Source organism: Gigantopelta aegis, chromosome 3 (assembly GCF_016097555.1).
Source record: "Gigantopelta aegis isolate Gae_Host chromosome 3, Gae_host_genome, whole genome shotgun sequence".
NCBI classification, from domain to species: Eukaryota; Metazoa; Mollusca; class Gastropoda; order Neomphalida; family Peltospiridae; genus Gigantopelta; species Gigantopelta aegis.
Genome location: NC_054701.1, coordinates 39037481 through 39048798, shown reverse-complemented (window position 1 = coordinate 39048798; position 11318 = coordinate 39037481). Strand labels below are relative to the sequence as shown.

Genomic DNA, 11318 nt, shown 5'->3' with positions numbered 1-11318 from the left:
TTAGCATACGGTGGATGTTTTAAATCACCTTTTGCTTGCATTCGACGTTTGTCACTTCCGGGTTCTTGTGCTTCGATATACAAAGTAAAAATGGTTTTGCTGATTTAAATCACGTTGTCATCGTAAATGTACCCTGTAATGAAACACTTGAATGCCTCCTCTTGTCGGCTTTTTAATTAAACACGATATTTCTAAATACATTAAGGCGAAAACTTAATCGGCAGATCGGTTGATTTTGCTATCGACCTATGCGAATCGGCAGCCATTATTGAAAGTTTGTCTAACCTTGCATCACGTTTGACGGGGGGGCGTGGTTAACTCGTCATACGGAGGGGTCAATTCTTGCGACGGAGTGGGTGAATGTGGGTGCTGTCGGATTTCTTTCTGTAGTATGTGTATTAGTGATTAATATGTGGATATTTTTTAAGCAGTTCACTCGAAAATGATCGATGTAAAGGTATTTGACGTCAAACATAGGATTGTTGTGGTATTAGAGCGGAAATCTTTGCCAACTTTTTGGTTGTCGGGAATTGTCAAAAAAATACATAGCTTGGTCTCTGACTGTAATGAGAGCGTATTTATGTCCAAATGTCCGTCTAGCTCTCTTACAGTCAGAGTACTCGGGCTAGGTATAAAGAACCGTATTATCTTACGAGTTGATGGTAATCTAACGTGCACAAATACGATTTTAAACAAGTTTTAGGCCAAGAATATAAGTATTCTATTTATAACTAACCTACAGTTATCATGACTTTAAAAAAAAAAGGTGAGTATTGAACATTGTGGCAATGTAAACACTAACAATTTGGACACTTCTTTTTACCGGCGTGTGCATATACCAGTTGATCAGAAGTCTACATTTGGGAACTTATAAATAATAAGGTCGTTATAGTAACCAAATGTTACAAAGAGATAAAGAAAAAACGTAATTTTTTGGTCTAAGAAAGTGCATTTAATAAAGAATTTTAAAACTATAAAACATATATCAATTGGTGAAACAAACTTTATAGAAACAATGTGAAAAAGAACCGCGATTACCAATGAATAGGAATAGTGCTAGTATAGTAAAGGTTGCGGTTTCTAATGCGGAGATCACACATATTTTGAAATGTTTGTTAATCGGACCATTACCGGCAATGATAAAACTAAATGTATAGGCGTATAAAACTTTGATATTTGATACTAGCTCAGCCTCACCTAGTGTACTTGAATCATGGAATCGAACGGACAGTGGGTCCATTCTCTTATTGGGGTTTTTCCCCGTCCCAACCAGTGCCACGCGACTGGTATTGCAAATATTGTGATTTGTGCTGTCCTGTCTGTGAAAGAGTGCATATAAAGATCGCTCGCTACCAATGGAAGAACCGGCACGACGGAGAAGGGGGTGGGGGGGGGGGGGGGGGGGTGGCTCTAGCTCCCCAATAATTCTGAATCAAAAATATTATTGGTAGTCAATGTTAAGGCAGAGATTAATTTTACTTGTAGAAGGAAGGAAATGTTTTATTTAACGACGCACTCAACACATTTTGTTTACGGTTATATGGCGTCGGACATATAGTTAAGGACCACACAGATATTGAGTGAGGAAACCCGCTGTTACCACTTCATGGGCTACTCTTTTCGATTAGCAGCAAGGGATCTTTTATATGTTCCATTCAATAGACAGGATAGCATATACCACGGTCTTTGATATACCAGTCGTGGTGCACTGGCTGAAGCGAGAAATAGCCCAATGAGCTCAATGATGAGGATCGATCCCAAACCGACCGCGCATCAAGCAAGCGCTTTACCACTGGGCTACGTTTACTTGTAGAATGCAGAACATATCATTTTAGGACATCTAGTTTTAAAACATTAAGGGGGAGCATATCCCCGAACTCCCTAGAAACTTTGCTTTGCGCCTTCGATCTCAGTCAGTCCCCACCCCACCCCTTCAATGTCGACTTGCTTCCACCGTGCCTGACAAATGTAGCAGGTTTCTTTCAAGACTATATGTCATGCAGAATTACCAAATGTTGGACATTGTATAGCTAATGATTAATAAATCAATGTGCTCTAGTGGTGTCATTAAACAAAATAAATATGACATTAGATAACATTGTCGAGCCTGTACACGTGGTTCCTGCATGCTTGGACCGGTTGTGTGTACAATAATGTGCCGAACGGAAATGTTATTACACTTTGATCTCTCTCACAGGTGGGTAATAAAGCATTTTTATTACAGTAAGTCATGTAAACTGAAATTGTTATTGCGCAGTGACTTTTTTCTTTATGACATTTATGACAAGCTGATGTTTTGTGGGTTTCTTATGTGTGTAAGGTTTTCTTTAGTATTTTTTCTTACGATAATAATTTAGTTCAACAATGTAACTGTATAGTCAAACTCACAACAACAAAAAAACTTCGCAAAAAAACCAACAACATTGTGTGGTGCTTGTCAATTTGACGTTATCAATATATGCACTAGTAACGGGTAAAATATGGGCGTACATAGGATTTTGAAAAGGGGGTTCCAAAATAGATTGCAGAGATATTGGGCATATATTTCTATGTTGAGTTTTGAAAAGGGGGGTTCCAAAATAGATTGCAGAGATATTGGGCATATATTTCTATGTTGAGTTTTGGAAAGGGGGGTTCCAAAATAGATTGCAGAGATATTGGGCATATATTTCTATGTTGAGTAAATATAATAATGTCAGATATCAATGTCAGATATATTAAATTATAAAAAAAAGCGATTTCAGGGGGGGGGGGGGCGGGTCGGTCGAACCCATCGACCCCCCCCCCCCCCCTATGTACGCCCATGTAAAACCCCCACGGGTCGTCAAACATCCACGAATCCGACGTGGCATGCTCCTGATTAAGCGTCCAATAACATTTGGGGGGATCCTGTCGCATTCTTCTTGGAGATCTAGAACGGCGCCTAATTCAGCGAAGTTGGTTGGCTGATGTTGACGTTCTCGGAGACATCGTCCGATGATGTGCTCAATAGGAGAAAGGTCTGGGCTTAGGGCTGGCGACGGTAGTGTGGTGATGTTTGGTTGCTGCAGATACGCGGTGACCTGTAAACTCCGGTGAGCACGGGCGTTGTTGTCATGAAAAACAAAATGGCATCCAGCCTGACGTGCGAAGGGCACAACGATCGGTGCAAGGATGTTGTCACGGTAATACTTCCCAGTGACCCTCTCATGAACAATATGCAGCTGGGTTCTGGCAGTCATGGTGATGCCACCCCAACCATAACGGACCCTCCTCCAAATCGGGAATGAGGACGAACGTTGACGTTGGCGTAGCGTTCATTGGGACGTCACCAAACACGCTGTCGTCGATCATGGAAGTCGTGATCTGAAAATCTGAAAATATCCGAACTCGACGCCTGTTAGTCCAATACCTACGATGTGTACACCCTTGATGTCTGGCAGTCAAATGTGGGGTAATGTAGGGTTGATATGTGTGGGTGTTATACCTATCCAGTCTGCTACGAATAGTCTGACCAGACATTGTAATGCCAGTTGTAACATGGGGAGTTCTCTTGCGATTTGATTGACTGATTGACCTCGATTCCTCAACGTCAAGTCCTAATGAAGCGGTCCTGAACCGGAGTTGTGGCCCTTGGCCGTCCTGAACGGGGACGATCATCCACTTTTCTGGTTTGTTGATATCGGGTCCACAATTGGCTAATGACTGATTGTGACACATTTAAGTCTACGGGCCACAATTTGCTGGGTGGTGCCATAGCCCGAGTACTCTGACTGTAAGAGAGCTAGACGGACATTTGGACATAAACACGCTCTCATTACACTGTAAGAGAGCTAGACGGACATTTGGACATAAACACGCTCTCATTACAGTCAGAGACCAACCTATGTCTTTTTTTGGCAATTCCTGACTACCAAACGGTAGGCAACGAGTCCCGCTCTAATACCACAACAATCCTATGTTTGACGTCAAATACCTTTACATCAATCATTTTCGAGTTAAGTGATACAAAAAAATCCACATATTAATCACTAATACACATACTACAGAAAGAAACCCGACAGCACCCACATTCCACGCTTCGTGACACTCCGTCGCAACAATTGCAAAGCTCGGCGATCTATTTCGAGACGTAGACCACGTGATCGCGCACTGGGCGATTCCGCCTTGTGCACAGTTACTCTCATAAAGCGAAGTTACAACATGGAAGAGTTGGCTAATGCCGTTTTGGATGAATTTGGATTTCATTACGTCATTAAACCAAAACAATTACACATTATTGATTCCATTTTGAATTTGAAGGATACATTTGGGGTGTTATCGACAGGATACGGCAAAAGTATGTGCTAGTACTGCCTCCTCTTATGAGATGACCCCTGTAACTGACAAGGCGGAATCGCCCAGTCACGAAATAGATCGTTTGCAATTGTTGCGACGGAGTGTCACGAAGCGTACTGAACGTATGTGTTTAGTGATTAATATTTGGATTTTTTGTATCACTTAACTCGAAAAATTGATCGGGTATTTGACGTCAAACATAGGATTGTTGTGGTATTAGAGCGGGACTCGTTGCCTACCGTTTGGTAGTCAGGAATTGCCAAAAAAAGACATAGGTTGGTCTCTGACTGTAATGAGAGCGTGTTTATGTCCAAATGTCCGTCTAGCTCTCTTACAGTCAGAGTACTCGGGCTAGGTGGTGCCAATATGGAGCATGCCTACAGCGCCGAGACGTTACTGACTTTGTAGACGTCGCATTGTTGAAAAATTACACAATGTTGTAAAGAATGTGACAGCAAGGTTATGATTTAGTGTTCCAGTAACAAACAAGAAATAATATTGCCTCAGTGTGCACTGTGCACACAACGTACACACAAACTATAAAGTGTTCAATTTCAAATCACACGCTTTACACGTGCAACGTCATTTCACGTGCTTCGCGATCAAAACAATCGGTGCGTTTTTTCTTTTTTTTGTTGGAACATTACCGCACATTATGCACTTATTTTAAGTTTTATATCTCATTTCATTCTATAATTATTCATATTTGAAATGGAATTTCCCCTACTTAATTTTAACAGTATATTTTCCGGGGAAGCATGACTCGCTCGTTACAATCTAAACAAATCCTCAATCTGATTAAAATCAGCTCCACTGGGTCTTTAATTACCAGGCTATAGCCAGTGCACCGCGATTGGTATATCAAAGGCAGTGGTATGCGCTATCCTGTCTGTGGGATGGTGCATATAAAAGATCCCTTGCTGCTAATCGAAAAGAGTAGCCCATGACGTGGCGACAGCGGGTTTCCTCTCTTAATATCTGTACATATAACCGTAAATAAAATGTGTTGCGTGCGTCTTTAAATAAAACATTTCCTTCCTTCCTTGCCGCCACGTAAATATTTTTGGGGGCTGACGTTTGTCAATAAGTTTTTCCGTGACTCGTATGACTGCCATTCTGCAGAACGCCATGGTTGTTCGCGTTTAATCTCTAGCCTGCCCTAGCAGCACTGGACGATTGACCGCCCCACTCTAAGAAGAAATAGGAAGTGGGGTCGACCCCTACTACTCTTTTCTGGACTTTACTTTGTTTCATATTGGTACCATCTCGTATCTTCCGGAGCCGGGCCCGTCCGCACCACTATACCAACCATGACGACTGGACTATGTAACACCCTAGTCTGATATTATCTTGTTCAGACGCATCCGGCTTCTCAAGAACTATTTTCGCATAGCACTACACCTCCCACATCTAATGACCGTCACTCTATGGGTTAGCTGGTCCCTACAAGCTATGCACCTTAACGGACATGACGAGGCCACACACGTGGACATATAGATCGGACTTTAAACTTTTAGACCTTCGTTCAAAATGTTATGTCAAAATTAACTCTCTTTTTTTCTATATTATTAAATAGTCCGATTTTTTCTTCTTTCTATCATTAATTTTTGCACTGTCCTAAAATGCTCCATATTATAGGAATATATTCGGCCGAGAAGTCAATTCCTTTTTTTTTCTCTTTTTTTTGGCTAGTTAACTTTCTAATATATATATATATATTAAAAAGTTAACTAGCCCCCCCCCCCCCCAAAAAAAAAAAAAAAAAAAATATATATATCTTTTTCATTAATTGCTATTCCAAAATTCTGTCCATTTCCAATTCACCCCCCCCCCCCCACCACACACACACACACATACACAACACACACACACACACACACGCTTCTGTCCCGGACCAAGTCACTGTCTAAGTCAGAGATTGTGCCCGATAGAGACGTGCTTGAACCCTTATTGGATATACACACTTTAATATGTTAATCAATCCAGTCCAATACAGGCCAGTGGAGCTGATATTAATCAGATTGGACAATTCCTGCACGCGTGCTTGAACAATAATAGGTAAGAAACTATAAGAAAACCGACCTCGGTGACGACATAGCGCTATCGATAAGCCACCAGGTTGCCCTACATGGTCCTTTTATAATATATGCTGTGGTATTGCTGTCTAAAACTTAGATCTTAGCTTGAAACAGTACATTGTTAACATCTTATTTGACATTTATTTATGCACGTATAATCACTAACAAATCCATCAAGTAGCTAGCTACTTATGGATAGCTCGAGTCACCTCCAGCTACCTCCATTATTGATATTGATATTCCCCTACATATCGAACCGGCCTCGGTGGCGCAGTGGTTAAGCCATCGCACTACAGGCTGTTAGGTATAGGGTTCGCAGCCTTGTACCGGCTCCAACAAAGAGCGAGTTCTTAAGGGCTCAATGGGTAGGTATAACGTCACTACACCCTCTTCACTCTCACTAAACAACTAACCCACTGTCCTGGACAGACAGCCCAGATAGCTGAGGTGTGTGCCCAGGGCAGCGTGCTTGAACCTTAATTGGATATAAGCACGAAAATAAGTTAAAATGAATGAATGAAAATACACATAGATATCAATCAGGAGAGGGTGGAGGTGACTCGAGATAAAATATGGCAGAGGCGAATCTTGGGGGGTGGGCTAAATTTTGCGACAGTTATAATTTTATTACATATTAATTTTCAATTTTTTACGATCCCCCTCCAAACCCCCAAAGTTTCCTTGGCATTCCGCCTCAGGTCATTACCCCCCCCCCCCCCCTTTCTGGATCTGCCACTGTATAGGGTAGTTAAGGGGTTAAAACTTTTGACTTTTTACAGATTAGCAATAAAGTGACAAACAAACTTGGGACCAATGTTATTTTTATGTAGGTACATTGCCAAATTTGCACTATTACATCATATGGGTGTAGTGGGGTCGAACTGATTTGTGAGGAACTGGTTCGGGGACGAAACCACTACCCACATTAAGACTGGCTTACATTACTATTAGAGTAATACTTTTGGGGTGCCAGTGTAAAGAAAAAATCGCATTATTGTTTAATTTACTTGAATAAAATAACATCGGTAGGTATATTAATGTCATGGATGCGTCATAGATTAGTGGTGGCCAATTATTATATAGTAACATGTTTCATGTGAAAGCCAATGGAAAGAAAGAAAGAAAGAAATGTTTTATTTAACGACGCACTCAACAAATTTTGTTTACGGTTATATGGAAAGAAAGAAAGAAATGTTTTATTTAACGACGCACTCAACACATTTTATTTACGGTTATATGGCGTCAGACATATGGTTAAGGACCACACAGATTTTGAGAGGAAACCCGCTGTCGCAAAATTGCTACTCTTCCGATTAGCAGCAAGGGATATTTTATTTGCGCTTCCCACAGGCAGGGTAGCACAAACCATGGCCTTTGTTGAATCAGTTATGGATCACTGGTCGGTGCAAGTGGTTTACACCTACCCATTGAGCCTTGCGGAGCACTCACTCAGAGTTTGGAGTCAGTATCCGGATTAAAAATCCCATGCCTCGACTGGGATCCGAACCCAGTACCTACCAGCCTGTTGACCGATGGCGTAACCACGACGCCATCGAGGCCGGTCCAAATGGAAAGAAGACAATTATTATCGTTTTGGTTTCTTTTGTTTGTGTACGATAGTAGCGTTCTTCTGTTATATATTCAGGGGAAATGTAGCCCAGCGGTAAAGCGCTCGCTCGATGCGCGGTCGGTCTGGGATCGATCCCCGTCGGTGGGTCCATTGGGCTATTTGTCGTTCCAGCCAGTGCACGACGACTGGTATATCAAAGGCCGTGGTATGTACTACCCTGTCTGTGGGATGGTGCATATAAAAGATCCCTTGCTGCTAATTGAAAAAGAGTAGCTCATTAAGTGGCAACAGCGAGTTTCCTCTTTCAATATCTGTGTGGTCCTTAACCATATGTCTGACGCCATATAACCGTAAATACAATGTGTTGAGTGCGTCGTTGAATAAAACATTTCTTGCTTTCTGTTATATATTCATGTTTTCATCCATGGTGGCAAAATTGCATGTATCGTCATAGAACCGATGCCGGCCCGTAGGAACATAAGTCTATGACATTTAAAATATCTTTAAAATGAATACATAAACTATTCGAGTATAAAAAATAAGAAAGAAAATTTTCATATATGGCTTCAGTTTACTCGACATTTTCATTGGTCGGCTGTTGACAATAAACACACGCCTTGGTAATGGCACAAAACTAAACAAAATGGAGCTCAGGTTGAAATGAGTGACAAAGATATTTAATTCTAAGAATGTAGAATGTAATAAAAATTACTAAGTTGCTTTAAAAAAAGAGAAGAAATTCAAGTGAATTTGAAAAACATTCCGGATATTTGGCATCGATTCTTGAATTCTTAGTACGTGATGAATATTCCGCATTTTTCGGAAAATTCCGGAAAGTTGGTCGGCCTGCAAAACTCTCCGGGAATTTTCGAAATATTCAGAGTTTCGGGAATTTTAAATAGGCTGGCGAATTGGGGGGAATTTTTAGTTTTACACATTGTGGACTGTGTCAATTTTTTTTTTTTCAAACCAAACAACAAAACTAACACCAATCTAAAGCCTTTCATTCATAAAATTTATGATATTCCTAAGGACACTAGTAATTGTTTAATTATATTCTTTTTAAGTTTAATAATAGGTTACGCCTATCACTGATGTATTATGGGGGTGGGATTTAGCTCAGTCGGTTGAGTGCTCGCCTGAGGTGCTAGTGCAGGTTGCATATTACGTCAATACTTTTCTTAAGGAACAGACCCTAGTTTCAACCGGCGAAAATTAACACTAACTTTAGTTAATCTACAAGCCTGTAACACATTTGGATAAAGTTACAACTGAGTGAAACATGAGTCTGTGACTATGAAATGGTGAAATACCCTCTAAAAATAGACTAAAACTCGACTCCATACTTGTTACTTCTCAGACGCACTTGCGTTTTGAAAAATATGAGAAATGCATTTTGTGATATTAAAAACACCAGGATGACCAAAAACACTTCGAATGTACGGAAATTGATAATCTAAACAATAAAATCTAAGTAAAGTATGACTTAAGTTATCAAAAACGGTTATAATAATCAATAATATGCGTTAGTGATTAAAAACTAGTGTATGTCCCTTTAATATGCAGGGCGAGTTGCTTCCCTCTATTTAGCAAATTTAAAATAGCTGAGACATTTTTTTTATGTTGTTGTTGGAAGATTTATTTTATTAATAATGATGCAAGTACTTCAATCGGAATTTAGTGAGTACGGTAGGTTATACATTTTGGTTTGTGTGTCCATTTGATGCACTATTTCGGTTGAGAAACGGTTGAAACTTGGTGCCACAAGTTTTGAATACCAGCTATATATAGGGTATGTAACAATATCCGGACGTAGAAAGAACCACACTTTCTACGTCCCACCGGACTACTGGGGTGCTTGCATCACAGGATCGAACCACCTCGGTGGATCCATTCAGCTGATTGAGGGTTTTCCCGTTCCAACCAGTGCACCACAACTGGTCAAAGGCCGTGGTATGTGTTTTCTTGTTTGTGGGAAGTGCGTATAAAAGATCCCTGCTGCAAATGGAAAAGTGTAGCGGGTTTCCTCTGATGACTACGAGTCATAATTACCAAATGTTTGACATCCAATAGCCGATGATTAATTAATTAATGTGCTCTAGTGGTGTCGTTAAACAAAACAAACTTATTATCACTGATATATGGAAAATATATTTCTCAGTATTAATAATATATCAGTTTGTTTTTAATTTTGGAAATTTCCTTGACGCCAAAGATACATACATACATACATACATACATAAGCCCAGAAAGGATTTTATTATCCCCTGCGCCAGTGCGTTAATATCTATGTATGTAACAGTCAACCTCGACATACTTGCAATATATAGATATTCATACATCAATACACACACACATACACACACACACACACACACACACACACACACACACAGACACAGACACACACACACCATATATACATACATACATACATATATATATTGGAAGTCATTGTTGATTCAAATTTATTTTTAAAAATAAATAAACAATTTAAAAGCTAATTAGAATTTGTTATTCTGTTAATTGTCACTGTAGTTGTGATTTAAATAATTAATCTATTATTATATCAGTAAAAAAGAGCTGGAAAACTATCATAGTATTGTGTATCCTACAAAATAAAATATATAAATGAACAATAATTTCTTAATTGGTATATCAATATAATGATGCCTGTCTATGTCTCTTAATTACTTTAGATTTAGAGTACCCTAATTAAAAATATAACTTCGATGTTTAATATCAACATTCAAATATTTTCGAAAATTTGAAAGTTCCCCCTAAAGTCTCCAATATTTCTAGGTGAAAGTTTCCACTCTGAACATTACAAATCTAGCTGTACTTGCATAAGCGTACGAGACAGGGGGTAGAGGAGGCAAATGCCCCCCACCCCCCACCCCCACTCAGTGCTGGAGCAAAACCTCAAATTCGGGCAAACGTTATACAAATATTCGGACAAAACGTGCTAACCTGAGACCTTTTTACCATGTCTTTCCATTATTCTACCCTCAAAATTAGTTGTAAACCATATAAAAATGCGTAGTGATTCGTTTGCAACCCTATAATATATTATAGCTGTTTTGTGGTAATGCTAATATGAATAAATGTTGTTATCCAGATTCAGACATTTTTGTTTAATTCGGGCAAAAGCCAGCTGCCCCCCCCCCCACCCCCCCCCCCCCCCCCCACCCCCTACAAATGGGAGCTTGTACGCCAATGTGTACTTAACAACCCAAAACTTTCAAATCTTATCTAGAGATAAGTAAAATGCTTGTTTATGATTAGTTGAAGTGTTCTGTAAAACATTATGATCATTCAGTCCAACCAGGAAGATAGGAACACCTTGGGTGTGC

The 11318-nt window shown here is 39.9% G+C and overlaps 1 protein-coding gene across 1 annotated transcript in view; it reads left to right on the top strand.

Annotated features, from left to right (window-relative positions):
* Positions 1 to 322: 322 nt before the first annotated feature.
* LOC121368634 (uncharacterized protein DDB_G0283697-like) overlaps positions 323 to 11318 on the top strand; it is a 29939-nt gene continuing 18943 nt past the window's right edge. Inside the window, exon 1 of the mRNA XM_041493373.1 lies at positions 323 to 389. The gene's annotated coding sequence lies outside the window, so the exon portion shown is untranslated. The remainder of the gene's footprint in view (positions 390 to 11318) is intronic.